The sequence below is a fragment of the Vicugna pacos genome, chromosome 24, assembly GCF_048564905.1.
Source record: "Vicugna pacos chromosome 24, VicPac4, whole genome shotgun sequence".
NCBI lineage: Eukaryota > Metazoa > Chordata > Mammalia > Artiodactyla > Camelidae > Vicugna > Vicugna pacos.
Window position 1 is genome coordinate 10,135,691 of NC_133010.1, and position 16,345 is coordinate 10,152,035.

The 16,345-nt window shown below is 54.0% G+C and overlaps 1 pseudogene; it reads left to right on the top strand.

Annotated features, from left to right (window-relative positions):
- The window catches only part of LOC102525858 (uncharacterized), a 77,441-nt pseudogene extending 74,915 nt beyond the window's left edge, over positions 1–2,526 (top strand).
- The last annotated feature ends 13,819 nt before the right edge of the window (positions 2,527–16,345 follow it).

Genomic DNA, 16,345 nt, shown 5'->3' on the forward strand with positions numbered 1-16,345 from the left:
GGCCCCCGGAGAGACAGGCAGCAGCACGAGGGACGACGTCACAGGGGCCTCTGACCGCTATTCATTTCAGTCTCCCAATGTCTCCATCAATAACCGTCTGCCCTGACCAGGAGGGAGGAGCAGAGAGCGGGGAGGAAGGTTGATCTGGGGTCTGGATGGGGAGGGATGGATGGAGTCACAGAGAGGACCGTTGGCTCCTCCCAGCCCAGGGCAGGAGCTGGAGGGAGGGAAGGCAGAGAGCCCAGGGGGACCTGAGAGTGTCTGTCTTCCAGCCTTCCCTCCTTGATTCCTTCTTCCCGTCTCTGTTTCCCTGACACATGGATTCCCTTCCATGTCCTCTTTGAAGCCAGGAGTAGAGGGGAGGCAGGACCAATTTTTACTTTGGAAGAGGAGGAAGGGAGTCTTCATTTTGTTATGGAGGAGTCAGGAACTTTCGGGGATGCGGGGAGCACTCTGTGCCCTGGGAAACAAGAGGCCAGAGCGAGCCTGGTGACAAGGTACAAGACTGGCACCAGCAGCCCACGGGCCTCATGAGAAGAGGAACTGGGCTCCAGGGCCTGGCACAGAAACTGGCACAAGGGCACTTAGGAAATAGTTGATAAATGAGAATGGCCAAATGGCCAGCTGTGGCCAATCAAGAAGGGAGGTTGACTTAAGATGGACTAGAACAGACAAGGCAGGCTGCCTGGAGGAGGTGGACCTTGGAGGATGTGAAAATGGGGAGAGAAGGCATAGCAGGCGAGGAGACTGTGGGAGCAAAGCAAAGGGGGCAGTGGTGAACACAGAGGGTTAGGAGGTCAGATCATGGGAGAATCAGTGAAACAACGGAGGGAAAGAAGACTGTGCAACAGAGGAGGCAGCCAGGTGGCTTTAGAAAAGTCTGAGGCTACAGTGCCCCATAAGACCCAAGCCTGCTCTTGGCTGAAGTTGGCTTTTTGACTTCCCCTAAGGCCCCAGCCCCACAAGCCACACATATACACATCTGTGGGCATAGGAAGAGGCTCTGACATGGGACAGTTTGAGGGAACTCGCAGAAGGCCTCTCCCATCAGCAAGCATTCTCTTTGCCTTGTCACCATGCTTGAAGAGCCAGCATTAAAGAGTCACCCCTTGAGTAAGGCACAGTGCTCTGAGAAATCCAGATTCCCCAGTGAGGCGCTGTCAGAATCCCGCCATGGGAAAACTGGACTGGATCTTGTGGACCACACAGTCATCACTTTCAGTTCCCACGTGAGGAGACTGAGGCAAGACAGGGGACATGATTTGCTGGAGTCACCCAGGGAATTAGAGGCAGAGCAGGAGCCTGTGGGAAGGGTGTGAAGATACCACTGCAGATGTGACAATGGACTGGGGCAGGGGACACATGGACAGCCCCATTCATTTTATTAGGACAGCCTGGCCTGGGGTCCTCTTTACAGATGGAGCCTTTATTGGGAAGGCTGAAAGGGTCCCTTCCACATTTCTCCTAAGGGGCCAGAACAAGAGTTCATGGTCAAGGGTGACTAGAGGCGCTGGGGGTGAGGGGTGGAAGCCGCCCCTTCTGGGAGGTATTGAGGCTGGAGCTGAAACAGACAGAACGGCACCCTGAGGGAGGCAGGTACCAGGGCATGGGACAGGAAGAGACCCGCAGGGAGAGGGGGTGTGGCGGGTGGGGGGTGGAGATGCAGAGTGGGGAGACTTCACCGAAGGAGCAAAATAGAAAAGCAGCGAGAGGGACGAAAACCAGACACACAGGAAAACGCAAAGGCAGGAAATCTCGAGTAGAGCGCACGGAAGAGAGAGGTGGAGAGAGGGACCAAGAGCAGGGAGGGGCTGGAGGCGCGAGGGCGGGCGGGAGGGCGCGTGGGCGGCCCGGGGGCGCCCCACTGACCCTTCTCGGCGCTTGCTTCCCTCCCTAGGCTGCGCTTTCCTCACCTACTGCGAGCGTGAGTCAGCGCTGAAGGCCCAGAGCGCGCTGCACGAGCAGAAGACTCTGCCCGGGGTAAGTGGCGCCCGCCGAGGCGCGAGCGACGGACGCGCCGACAGGGGGCGACTTCGGGAGGCCGGGCTGCCGCGCGGCCGGCGAGGGGGGCTGCGACCGCGGCGCCGGCTCCGCTCCGGAACTCGGCGCCGCCACTCAGGCCCCCCGGAACGGCGAGGCGCGGAGCCGGGAGGCGGGCGCGTGGGCGCCAAGCTCAGACCTCCCCGGGCGGCCTCCGCTCCCCGCCGTCCAGGCCCGACGGAACCGCGGGCGGGGGACGAACTCGGCGATGGTCGCAGAGCAGGGCGCGGCGTCTCCCCTGGCCCCCTGGGGCGCCGCCCATCGGGTCCCTCCTCCCCGCGCTGCCCGCGCGGGCAGCCCCGGGGCAGGGACGCGGCGTGCCCGGGGCCCCGGGAGCCCGGAGCTGCCTCCGCCGGCGCCGCGGGGCCCCTGGTAGCAGGGCCGCCGCCGGAGCCGCCGCCGATCGACGTCGGACACTGGCCGTTCCTGGGCTCGGGCCGGGGCGGGAGGGAGCGCCTGCCCGCCCGGGCTCGGCGCCGCGAGTGAGATCACCGCGGTTTATTTAAGGAGCTAGCCCTCGCCTTTGATAAACTATCGCGCCTCGGCCCTGGTTTATGGCTCGTGTGCGGGGGAGAAGAGAATTATTTATGGCCCCCCTAACTGGGTGTGATATCAGCCATGGCTATTATCGAGGCTAGTTCATCACCATAAAATAAGAAGTGTTCCTCGGGTCAAGGGTCCGCGCGGGCTCTCCTGTGGGTTCAGAGAGATGGGAGGGGGCGGCGGGGGGAGATATACGGCTCACCGAGTGTCTAAAGATAAATGGAAAGATGTGAATGTTTGTGGGCATAATTTAAGGAATTTAAAACTGTACCGTTTTTGAGCTTGTACAATGGACCCTGCAGGGAAGCACGTGTGTCCTATATGTGTGCTCGCCAATATTTACACATGCATGTTTACATTCTTACCAAGCAAACCGTGTGTAAACACACGTTTCCATTTCTGCCCCACAGCGGGAAAGGTTAACCAGGTAGACAGAGAGAAAGCTCGACCTGGGGAGGGGGGCAGCCTCAAAGATCCTTTTCACCCGTTTAGGGGTGGGGAGGGCCTTCCTTCCATTAAGACAGCCTTTGTATTGTATTTTGGTGTTTGTGATTGCAAAGCACGGGGCTGAGTCATCTTAATAACACACCCGCGGATGCAAATGAGTAGAAATTGTGCACCGTACAGGTTTTTGTGTGAAGCCCAGCTCTGGCACGGTGGCGGTTCCCCAGTTGGTTTTCTAGCGGCGCGGCTACATGCACATATATTATAGTAATTACTTTCTGGGTGCCCTCTGTAAGATGGCAGAAATATGCTCCACATCGCCCCATGTTATGTGTGAAGCATAAAGCCATATTGTAAGATAATCAAAGGCTTCTGAGAAAGGTTTGTGCTGATTAATAAAGTGTTTATGGTACTTTGTTTTGGGGGAGATTGTGATAGATATTTTAGAGCCACCCAAATGGAATAGAAAATACCACATTGTTATGGGAGGCCCTTCATCAGCTTGAGAGAGATTGCTGGGGAGTTTCGTGATGGCTAAAAGCCTGGAATTAGATGGGGAAACAGAAAGAGAAGGTGGGAGGGGGAGGCTTAGGATTTTGAAGGGGGAGAGGCTGGGAGAATTTCAGTAGCGAGTGTGGATTGCTCAGGATCTAACATTAACTTGCGGTTGTTTATTTTACATATAATAGAATAGCTAAATGATGGAGTGTATTAGTTCTTTAATAATTTATAGAAATACTTTGATGTTGCAGTAATTACATTAAAGGTCACATATCAAAGGTAATTTGGTTGAGCAGCTGTGATGGTTTCTCAGAAGCAATCAATACCACTGTCCGTGGTGCTGATTTCACCAAGGGGCCTGCCAGATTAAAGAAGGCTTATTACCAGGCAGAAAGGCCCAGGGGAAATCAGGAGCACATTGGAGCGACGCGCCAGCCCCTCTTCCACCGATAATTAACACTGTTCCCCATAATCTGTGCTAATCCTTCATACTGGGAGATCCAGTGGCATTTTCCTGAAACCACAAAGACAAGTTGGGCAAGTTTGGGAGAAAGGACAAAAAGAAATGTGAATATATGTTGAGAGATGGGAGGGGTGACGAGAGAGGCCAACAGGGGAGCTAAAACGTAGCCTAGAGTCCCCTTGCGGTGCCTGGAATGCCATCCTTTCTTCAGAGGCCTCCCGGGGAGACTCGTGGACTTAAAGACCTCATCACAATTCTCAGGGCAGGTACAGCACACAGGGCGAGGGACCAGGAAAAAAAGGCTGGATTGCAGCTTGAACTTCCCAAGGCACGTTGTCCCCACACAAACTCACGTGGAGACAAATGAAAAACAAAATGACAACATATTAAAGTGGAGTCATTTGGATTCCAGAAAGCAGGACTGGTGTTACTACTGTTGGTTGGTTCTCTCCTTAGAGATCAGAGAAAATGATCCACTGGCAAATGCTGAGAGGGGACCAGGCAAAATGCCCCCACCCACCTGAGTAATGGGTGTTCTCACCCACTGAGATGGTGCTCACGGCTGCCTGTCTGGTTAGGGGGTGGAGAGACCTCTTCTTGTCTGCAGTGACCACCCTAGGTGACCTGGTGAGCATGCTCTGTGTCTGACTAAGGAAAAAGAAATTGGAAAAAGAACCTGGAAACTGGTAACCTCAGCAATTTAGGCACTTTTCCAGACTTCAAAATCCATTCAGATCAATCCATTAAAATCAGCCTTCCACTTTCGCACTGAGGAGAAAAAAGGGGAGAAGGTGGTACAGGCAGTCCGTTCTGTTTCCCAGCAGGTTACAGAGCTAGCATCCTTTTGGCAGCAAGGAAAACAACCCCACTGTTGCCACACACACACATACACCACTACTAAAAACAATAACATAACAACAGAGGCAGAGTCAGAGACACCCCTCTCACGTGTCCTCATTTGGGGACTGAGAAGGGGAACTGACATTTCTCTTGGGATAAGTGGGAGCTCAGAAACCAGACTACAATGGCTATTCTTACAAGTCAGAGGTCAGGATCCATGGGAATCAGCCTAACCAGCCTCTTGGATGCCTAATGGAATCATCCCTGGACCAGTATTTCAAATGCATTATTGTTTTTGAATTTGGCATGACTTCAGTAGAATGAGATTAGTAAACCACAAAGCCTCGTCAGGGTCCCTTGGAGCAGTGTCTTCTGCCAGCATCTAGGCAGAGTGATTCCCCTTTCTAAACGCTCCATCTCCATCTCTCCCTCACACTCTCCATCTCACCCGCGCTCTCTCCTGGCCCCTTGCTCTCTCCAACTCATCTTCTTCCATTCCCAAAATTTGTTCCATCATTTCTATGGTACAGTCGACATGGTTTCTCAATCCATCAACGTGAATTTCCTGAGTGTGTGTCGGGCACTGTGCTAGGCATCCAGGCAGACACAGAGATAAGAAAAATCCATCCGCACCCCTCTTGGAGCTGTCCATCAAGTTGGAGACAGAAGCCAGGCATACACACAAAAATATCATCAACAGTACAAGACAGCACGTTATTATAAAATGGGTAGTGTGGAAAATAGCTCCAGGGTAATCTTTATTAAGCACTTCCTATCTGACAGGCATGATGCAAACACATCACCTCCATTACTTCTTTTTATCTTCACAACCACCCTCTGAGAAAGATACCATGAGTATCTGCCATACATGAGGAGACCCAGGATTAGAGAGAGTAAGCAGTTTGCCCAAGGTCACACAATTAATAGTGGCCAAGCCAGGATCCGCACAAGGGTCCCTTACAAAAACCCAGGACACCCATCTCTCCTTTCTAGTGCCACCAGTTGCTTTAGAGGGGACCCAGATGACTATGGGGTGCAGGAGTTGCTCCAAAATGTGTTTAAGATGTGGGCAGGGTGTGAGGAGAGTTGGGAGGAAGATGGATGTGTCAGAGGAGACTGCTGGTCTGAGATCCAGCCTGGAGACACGGCACGCCAGACAGGTCAGGAGCCGTGAGCTGGGCAGGAGGGGTCCCCTCGGAGAGCCCCCCAGGACCTGAGTGTGCACAGGAGGCCTCTTGGAAGGACGCTGTTCCTTAAAATAGGTCCCCGCTGCTTAGTCCCGCTTCCCCCTGCCTTTGGAACTTTGCAGGGAATTGTCTTCCAGGAAGAACCCATCTGTTTCCAAAGTTAGGAAGGCAGGGGTGAGACTCCGATTAGAGGAAGCCAGACCACACGGCTGGACAAGTGGTGGACTGCATGGCCAGCAGTAGCCAGCCCTCTGCCCCTGTGGCAGCAGAAGGGGCTCCTCACCAGGGCTATGGATGGGGAAGAGCTGGGTCCAGTTAGCAGGAGGCCTGGAATTGGGGAGAAGAGGGAGCAGGCGGGGGGAGGACGCAGGGGGAGAGTGGGAGCTGTATCTGCTTGGTAAACATTAAAGTTCCAATTCACTAGTTAAAGATTGGCTTTTGTGCCCTCACTCTGGCAACCTGAGAATACAAAGCAAACCCACGCTCCTCCGTGGCTGCCTCCCACCCCCACCCGCTCCGTTCAGCCCGGGAGACAGGCCACATCGCTGCCATCACACCTCGCGACTCAGGTCCCCGCCACTCAGGACGCGTCATTTCCATGGAAATTCAATGTGACCTTCTTTGAGTTTACCAGGAAAGATGTTAAAATGGAAAATTAAAAAGAGAGAGAGAGAGAGAACTCAATTGGATTTCTAGCACTGCTGTCTCATGATGTGTCTCCTGTCTCTTCCACCCACTTTTGTTGCCCCAAGTCTCATCTCCTCTTTCTTTCTTTCTCTCCTTCCCTTTTCTCTTTATGCTTTGCTCCCTCCTCTTGTCTCTCCCTTCTGGTCACCTTCCTCTTCCTCTTTCCCCTTCTCATCTCCCACCTTTTCTTCTTTATCCTTCTCCCTTGCCTTTCCCGTCTCTCCCCTCTCCTCCTCCTCCCGCACACCCTTTCTCTCTCTCCTTCTGCCCACCACACCTCTACCTTGACACCCACTGGAGGCTCTAATGGGACCCCCTCCAGCTTTACTGGGACTTCCCCAGTGAGGCCCATCTCCCTCCTGACAGCCCTGGCCTAGAAGGCGCCATCTCATTTTATGTACAACTGTAAAGATGAATGATAAGTAGAAAGGATGCAGTCAAGAACAAGATGAATAAATTATAAAGGGCAAATGATGACAAGACAGGGGTCCCCAGAGACATTGATAGGATAACAGAAACTAAAGACGAATTTATGATGGATGTAGTTAGCATGTACGGAGGCTGTTAATTCTTCCGGGTAATTTGACAACTTCTAGTGATTGGCGCAATCAAAGCATTTCATTTTAGAGGTGTGATATATTTCCACTTGTCTGTCCTGCAAGCACAGTGTTGGTTTTCATCTCTACGCGGTGAGTTGGGGCCCATCAGCAAGTGTCTCTGCTTCAGGAGGTGGAGTCACGAGCCAGATCCCCCAGTACCTCCATCTTGTGGTCCTATGGTCCTTCTCGCTGAGTGCATTGGTTTGGGGGCTGCTGTAACAGAGTCCCACAACCTACATGGCTTAAGTAGCAAAGTGCCACTAACTTGGGGGCTTAAACAACAGAAATTTATGGTTGCACGGTTCCAGCACTGGAAGACCAAGACCAAGGAGTGAGCACGGCTGGTTCCTTCTGAGGACTGGGAGGAAGAATCTGTTCCATGTCTCCCTCTGCACTTCTGGTAGCCTCAGGCATCCCTTGGCTGGTAGATGGTGTTCTCATGCCATCACACTGATTCCCCTGTGCGCATGCCCGTTTCTGTGTCCAGGTTTCCCCTTATGAGAAGGACACCTTATGAGATTTGGTCCCCGCCTAATGCCCTCATCTTAACTTGATTATATCTGCAAAACCTATTCCAGATAAGGTCACATTCACAGGTTCTGGGAGTCAGGTCCTCAACATCTTTTAGGGGGAAGGGCACGATTCAACACTTAACACTGGAAAATGGGCAGCCCCATGGCTCTTCCTTGGCAGGGAGAGAAAGGTCTTCAACTGTGTTTGAGTCACCAGGTAGGAGTGGGGGGTTCCCACCAGCCCTTCCTCTGTGTCTCCCCTAGGCCTCATTCTTCCCTTTCTCTCTTAGGGAAACGAGTGACATATCTTCCCTCTTTTCCCATATTTCCTAAAGAGAGCCATTCACCCACCCTTTTAGGGCAGTGATTCTTAACAGAGAGCAGTTTTGCCCCCCGGGGGACATTTAGACATTGTCTGGAGATGCTACTGGTATTCAGTAGGCAGAGGCCAGGGGGCTACTGAACACCCTACCGTGCACAGGACAGCCCCGCAACAAAGAGGTATCCAGCCCCAAATGTCAGTAGTGCCAAGGCCCCTGTGCTGGGACCAAGGACAGGTGGAAAAAGGCACAGTGGGACCTGAGGATGGGGCTCCCTTCTCTCTTACTCCCTGGTTCTTAGTCCCCTGGGGGTCAAGCCCAAGGGTCCTTAGAGTGTTAGAGGGGCGAGGGTCTGTCAAGGGGCACTTGCTCAAACGGTGTAAGCTCGGGGGGAGCAGTGGGCAGCAGGAGAGGACAGACCCCCTGCAGGCATTCGAGGGCGTTCCTCGTTGGCCGTTCGCACACTCCTCTCTGCGCATGTTCAGCACAGACTTCTTGCCCAGCTTTCTCATTTTATCCACACAGAACCCGAGATCTGAGTAAAATGCGTTGAAGTTTGCTTGTGACCCAGCTAGGACCAGAACCCAGCCCAGCCCCTCCCTTGGGAACAGCCCCCATCCTGACAGGAAGTAGATCCGGCAGGCAGGCAGGCACGTGGAGTGTCAGAGCCTGGGCTGGAGCCAGGGAACCTGAGCTCCCGGCCCCCACCTGCCCGCCATGAGCCAGGTGCCTTGGGCGAAGCACTTAGCTGGGAACCTCCCTGGGCCTCTACCTTCTGGACTGTGGAAGGAGGCTATGGGCCAGATTGCTCCTGGAGCCCCTTCGAGCTCTGACATTCTTTAAAATTCTAAGAATAATAGACTTGGCATTACTCACATTATTGAAGACAGGGAGAGGAGGGGAGAGTGGGAGGGTGAGGAAGAAGTGTCTCCCGGCCTCCACTGCCGGACTCCCTTTGTGACAAGCGTAATAAAGTGCAGGTCAGCTCTGTCTCTCCCTGACGCACACCAGACAGGCGGCCTGTTCTTGAGGGCCAGCTCCAGGGCAGAGCTCCAGGGAAGGGCTGGCTCCCACTGTGTCCACCCTGGCCCCTCGGCCCTAAACCTCTCTCCTGCCCTCTGCTCAAGTTTCTTTCTCAGGAACTTTCTCCAACACTTGGCCCTGGCATGCTCTGGATCACGATTGCCATCACCCAAGTCAGCAGCAGCAAAGTTTACAGAATACCTGCCCCGGGCAGAGTTCTTTTTTGGGCGAGGGCGGGGGTTGCCTGGCATCAGAAAAAAGGAGTGAGACACAGACTCATTGCTGAAGGAGCTTACAGTCAGGTTTGGGAGGCAAGTGTGGAGACAGCACACGACCCAGAAAATATCTTTAGGTGCCAAAAAAAAAATCATAGTGCTGGGAAGTGCCTGGGAATCCAGCTGAGAGAGATCTGGAGACAAAACAGGATGTTCTGGGGGAGCCCACCCTGCCCCACCCAGTGTGGTGACCTCCAGCTTCCAGGCTCTTCCCCCTCTGACATCCTTCATCGGCTTACTGAGGTTATCATGGCAACATAAAGATCTCATCGCCTGTAAACTCCTCGGGCTCCTGTCACCCACAGAACACAGCTGGATAGACTTGGTCTCCTGGCCACAGCCCTCCGGGTCCATGCAGCTTCTGCCCAAGTTCATCTCCTTCCTTCAGGCTCCTCTTTTTATCCATCTCATTCCCTCTGCCCTGAGAGTTTCTCTTCATCCCTGGAGGCTCAAATCCAACACGCTTCCCCTGTAATGACCCTCTGGCCCCTTCCAATCCTTCGTGACACCCAGCGGGGTGTTGGTTCCATGCTGCTCTGTTGACTCCACTTTTCAGCTCCCAGAGTCCCCATCCCCAGAAATTCCTGTACTCGCTTCTTTGCCCAGAGCTGACTCAAGGGGCTGGGGGGCAAGGGGGCAGGGGGCAGGGGAGAGCTTCTGTTTCTGCGCATTGACTTCGCCTGCCTGGGCATCACCCAGTGGCGTCCAGCAGATCCATTCTCAAGGCTCCTCTTCCATCCACATCACCCACCCCCTCACTTGTCCCCTAGAAAGTTGTCAGCTCAGCTCGCTCTGTGAGGGTACGTTGGGAAAGACAGGAATGTCTCATTTTATGGTCCTGGGTGCCTGGAGGAAGCGCTCTGTGGAAGGTGCTTTGTCCTGGGCAGTCGCAGCTGGTGTGGGTGTGAGTGTGTCTCAGCAGTGGTGACAGGAGTGACGGGCTTCCCGGCACACATGTGTGAGCTGGAGGAGGTGCAGGAGGGGAGGGTCCCAGGCCGCCTCGGTGGACGCACCCGAGTGAGTCTGTGTGAGGCTGCTTGAGGGTTTGCTGACCTTTCGCCAGAGCGCGAAGCAGGGAAGCAGACTGTCTGCGTGAACTCCTGCTCCGGGATGGATGTGCTTTAGGACTGCAGGCGTTTCTTCTAGAGCGTGTGCACGCGGGCGAGCAGAGAGCCAGGCGTCTATGTCGTGGGCCTGCATCGTTCCAGAACGCTGGGCTGCCAAGTCCCATCAAAGATGGGGCACCCTGGGTGATGATGGCAGAAAGCAGTGTTGTTTTGCTGTTTTTGTTGTTGTTGTTCAATTCTTCGTGAAAATAGGTGTTATAAAGAGAAAAGGGCTGGAGCTCAGGGCTCCGGTTTCCTGCGGCTCCAGGGTGTGTTTTGAGCTAAGGCACTTGTGGTATGTCCTGGATGTGACCACCAGGAGGCGCCAGGCAGGTGGCCCCTCGCTGAGTGTGGCTGAGTGCGCACAAGGCAAGTGTGAGCCTGGGGTGCCCAGATCTGTGCCCGGCGGAACACTCCGCTCCGCTCCACCCTTCTGAGCACTTACAGCCTGTAAGGATGACACCAACCAGCTGGATGACTTGGCATCATGACCTTTCTGGGCCCAATTCCTAATTCCAGAGCGAAAATTTATGAGGAGGCTCTTCAGATGCTGTGGATGGCTGTAAATCCAGGTATTATTATGAATGACAGAACAGTGATGTGAGTATGGTGGACTTCGGGGTCCTTTGCCACAGTAAAGTCCAGTGACTCCTAATTCACTCATGAAATAGTAACAGGACAATAACACTGTGAAATGGTCAAATGTGTGATTTGGACTATGAGTCTTACTACATTTCAGAAGAGGGAGGGACTGTGAGCTGGAATGACCAGAAAGGGCCCCATGGACGGGGAGACAGGATCCAGGTGTGTGTTAGGGAGAGGAAACTGGGCAGGTAGTAAGGAGAGGAGGCTTTGGGGAGCCAGGAAAGTCTGGATTTTCCTCCTGGAGTTAGGGATGAGGATGGGGATGGGGAGGAAGTGGTGGGAGAAGCCAGCGGGGCTTTGTCACACTACTGCTCTGCAGAACCTCCATCCCGCAGCCTGCAGGCCCCATCACCTCTGGGCACGTGAGTCCCAGACATCCTGCTCACTCTGGGCGTGGTGTGGGCACCGGCACTCCCTGCCTCCCCCCCGCCCACCCACCGCAGTCCTCCCCGGGCCTCGGGACTCAACTCTAGCCTCTGCCTTCATCTAGGAAGCGCTCCCAGGATGCTCTAACCCACACTGGCCTCCCCTTTGTCTGAGCAATGTCAGCAGAGCCAGGGGTCTAATCGTCCCTGGCTCAGTGTGGATTTGGGCATATCTGCATCACCAAGTGCTTGTTCAAAGTGGAGTCTTCAGCCCCGCCCAGACTGTCTGAGCCGTGTCACTCAGACTCTACCCACCACATTGTAACAAGATCTCTAGGAGACTCATGTGCACAAAAACGTTTAATGACCCCTGGCTTAACTGTAGGCCCTGAAGTATTCTCAGTTTGAGTATTCCCAGAAGCAGGCTGTAGAAGAGCATTTGAGCGCAAGTGGTTTCTCTCGATGGTGACCCCAGAAAACACAAAGAGGAAGTGAAGGAGTGTGACAGGATGACACCCGTGATTCACCAGTGCTCTCTAAGGGCCTGACATGTCACAAATATCCTCTCATTTATTTGTCAAAACAGCATCACTCAGGTGCTCTCAGGCAAGCATTACCAGCGCTGTTTTATGGACCAGGAGCCTGAGGGGAGGGGGCTGGCTCCAGGGCTCACACTCCTTCCACGCGACGTCCTGTGGCACCAACCCCTGTGGAAAACCAGAGATTTGCAAGGGCAGGGATGGCATCGTGTTCCTCAGTCTCTGTCACCTCAAGGTCAAGACCAAGCTGCTCCCACGGGAGACTCTGTTGTGACTGCTAGACTCCTATGGGGCCAAGTGTGTCAGTTCCCACAGGTGTCACTGCACACCAGACCTGCTTTTGAATTGGAGAAGTCATGTTCTGCCTGGGAAGAAGAGTTAAATTCCAGCACCTGCTCTGCCTGAAGCCTTACTGGTTGCCCTTGGGGAGCCACTTAACCTCCTCGAACTTCAGTTTCAGTGACTGAGGTTCCATTTGGCTGCAGTAGCTTCAACAAATGGAGCATTGGGCTTTTGCATCTCATAGAGTCTGGGGTCTAGGGTGGGCTTAGCAGCGTAAAAATGTCAGCATCAGAATCTTCCTTCATGGTTACAAAATGGCTGCCCTGGCTCCATGCATCACACCCACAGTCAAGCAGAGTAAGTCCAGCTGTAGCTGTCCATTTTCTCAGGAGTGTGAAAGATTTCCCATAAATTCCTCCCCAGTAGAATTGTGTGTGTGTCTCACTGGCCAAAACTGTGTCCCTGACCACTCTAGCTGCAAAGGAGGCTGGGAAAGGGATTATCTTGCCAAGAATGAAGCATATATCTGCCACAGTCAAAATGTGCTTTGGTCAGTGAGGAGGACGAGGGCATGGATGATGGGTAGGAGCCAGGAGAGTCTCCCCTATTGGCTTCCTAGAAATGGGTGGGGGTTACAGCAGAGCACGCTGGACAGGGCAGCAGCCCCACCCCATACACTGGCAGCATTTGCCTTCAGCTCCTATCATGACCCGATGCTGTTAGGAGGAGGCTGATTCAGAGTCATTCCAGAGTGTGTTCTAAGAGATGCTTCCTCAACACAGCACTGCTAACTCAGCGTGTTTATCCAGCTACTGACGTGGTTTCTAATTCCACGGAGTTCTTCATAGGGGATGAAGATTTCAACCCCTTGGGTACCATATTTTTATCTTCTACCTCTTTCTTAAACTTGTAGCCTTCTGTGTCTCTGCATGTGGCTTAGATATTAAAGAGTCCTGGCCCCTGTGCCGCTTGACAGCTGTCCCCACATCACAGGCACTCCACGGTCATGTCTCTGCTCTCACTTTGTGGCCTGGTGGGTGCCACAGACCTGAAAGTGGCCCCGCTGGTTCTCGGGGCCAGCAGCAGAGGTGACAAGTTTACTTTTCAGGAACGGAATCAACAATCTGGTCTGTTGTCAGGAGCATGGAATGAGGCGCGTGTGCTCTGTGCCAAGCCCGCCTGAGAAGTGAGAATTTGTCCTCTGTATTAACTTTGTCTGGGCTGCATTGAGAGTCAGGAGGGAAGGGTCAGAGACAGCCCCGGGCGGGCCTGTGTGTCCCTCTGCTCCTCAGACCCTCCCTCGCGGCTCTGCCTACAGCACCCAGCCCTCCCCACCCCCAGGGCACGGGCTGTCCTGAGGGTAGCGAGCCTCTAGCCACGGATGTGTTCAAGCCAAGTTTGAGTCGCATGGGGCAGGGGGGTGGCCAGGGGCTGGGAAGGGAGTGTGGTGCAGGTAATTTCTGCACTGGATAAATCATTTCTTGGAGGCAAGCCAAGATTCTATGACTTTTCTCTGTATTTTAGTTGCATCTCCGTCATAAATTGACCCACCAGTGCCGACCCAGTCCTCAACCCCCAGCTAAACCTGCTAACCCACATTCTATCCGAGGAGAAGTGACCACTCCAGCCATCCCAGTCTCTTCCTTCTCTGAAGACCCTCAGAACTTACAGGCCAAACCCATCACATCACTGGGCAGGCTCAGGCCCCAGATTCAGCCAACCCAGCTTCACCACTCTGAGCTGTGGGACCTTAGGCAAATCTCTTCACCTCTCTGTGCCTCAGTTTACTCCTTTAGACCCCAGGATGTCAATAGTGCCTTCCTCCAAGAACTGATGCATGAAGTGATGCTAGCAGAGTGCCGAACATGCTGTGGCCATGTGTCTTTCCACCACTGCTGCTGCCTTTGCTGCGGCCGTTTCTCCCACCCTTACCCTGGGGAGGAGCGAGTCTCCTGGCCTGGCCGCTTCTATCTGCCCCATCCTCGCCCCTGTCTGCCCCGGGCTGGAGGGCGACTGGCCCGGGGCGCACAGCAGCAAAGCCTCCCAGCCGCATAGCTAACACAGGGCTGGCCAGGTCGGGGGCTGACAAGTGTGGGAGGGTCAGGGACATCCCCCCGAGACCTCTGGTCCTGTCCCTGCCAAGCCTGGCTGTGCTTAAACAGGGTGGGGTTCAAGATCACCCCTCCCTGCTCTGCCCCCTGAGACGTGTTAGCTAAGTTTGTGCTGACAGTTTGCACAATCCTCACGTGAGATTTACACACTTCCCTCTTTGTACCCCATTCACCAACCCCCACCCCAAAAAAGGGCAGCACCCCTGAGAACCAGGTGAAAGGACCCAGGAGATTTAAAACCCTCACCAGTGAGCGCAGAAGCAGAGTCACACCCTGGCACCCACGTGGTTTAGGATGGTCCAGGAGGCCCTTCGAGGCAGGGCGACCCAGGGATCTGAAATGAATATGCATTCGGCCTCTCCCAGCAGCTCTGACAGCTGGCATCCGACAGCTGGGCCTGCTCAGAGCCTGAGAGAAGGCTTTTAATTCAGTTGGTAAGTGTTTCCTGAGCACCCACCAGGAGCACGGCCCCGTGTTGGTACTGCTTAGCAGGTGGATGCGAGGAGAGAGGTCTCGGACCCCGCTGCCCCTGGGGCTTTCCCTCCTGCGGAGCAGAAATGGTGTACATGCCAAGCAATTAGAGGACAATGGATTGAGACTTCGGACTGAAGTGTAGGGCTCTGAGCCGTCAGGGAGCACTGCAGGGCCGTGTCTACTGAGTGCCTTCCATGAGCCTCGCTGCACTGAGTCCTAGGGGTCCTTGCTGTCCTCGGAAGGACGGGCAGGATTGGGGTGGACGGAGAGGGGCTGGAGACGCATTCCAAGGAGGTGACAGGGGAGGAGGGAGGGAGGGGGGCCGTGAGGGAGACTGTACTGCTGGAGTTCAGGGCGCTCAGAAAGAGGCTGGAGGTCTCAAATGAGACGACAGTTGGGACTCCGATGTGGGAGGCCTTGAATGTCCCACTGAGGAACTTGGTTTCTTTTCTTCGGGTACTTGGGAGCCACTGAAGCTTCCGGAGTAGGAGAGTGGGCAGCCTGAGTGGGCAGAGCTGGCACACCTCGGGCACAAGTTGGCAGAGGCTACTCTCTTGGTGTTGGGAAGGCCTGCTGGAGGAGGGTGGAGGGGAAACTTGGATCCCTCTGGGCCCCTGAAGCTGGTGAGGTTCCTAAACCACCTGGCTGCACATCAGTGTTCCTGAGACATTCAGATTTGTAACAAGTGCAAAGAAAGACAGAGATTCAATCTCCCTCTTTCTCACTCTGGCTCTGTCTCTCTCTCTCTCTCTCTCTCTCTCTCTCTCTCTCTCTCTCATGCACACACACACACACACACACACACACACACACAGAGGCATGAAGTGAGGGTGGGTGTGGCCCACAAATGCACGTGTCACAAATGCCTTTATCTGAAGAGGCCCTGTGGCTGATGGATCTGGTCAACCTGCTCTAATCCAGGAGAGCTGAGGGGTGGGGGGCACACCCATTTCCATTAGCATCCATATTACGGGGCTGCTCAGTGCAGTTTTATGACTTTGGAATAGACAATCCAACAGTGCTTCCGAGTTAATGTCCCGCCAAGCCCGCTTTAATGAACAGACACAAAGCGTGTGCAATTAGCACAGTGACAGTGTGACAGTGGAAACCAGTGAGCCCCTGACAAACACCGTCATTCTCTTAGGTAGACGACACATTCCTGCAGGCAGTAACGTTGTCTGCACGCTTTATTTGCTGATCAAAATGTTTTGCGCCATAGATTTTGCAAAGACTGACTTCTTCTAAAGTCCAAATTACCTTCTATTCTGACTTGGTGAGTTTGAAATTTACCAGGACTTCAACTGACTCCTTAAATAATGACTCCTTAAGGGTTGAGCCTCTCACATGGAAGGAACTTGCGGTGGGTCACAACTTCTCCAGGAAGCCTCT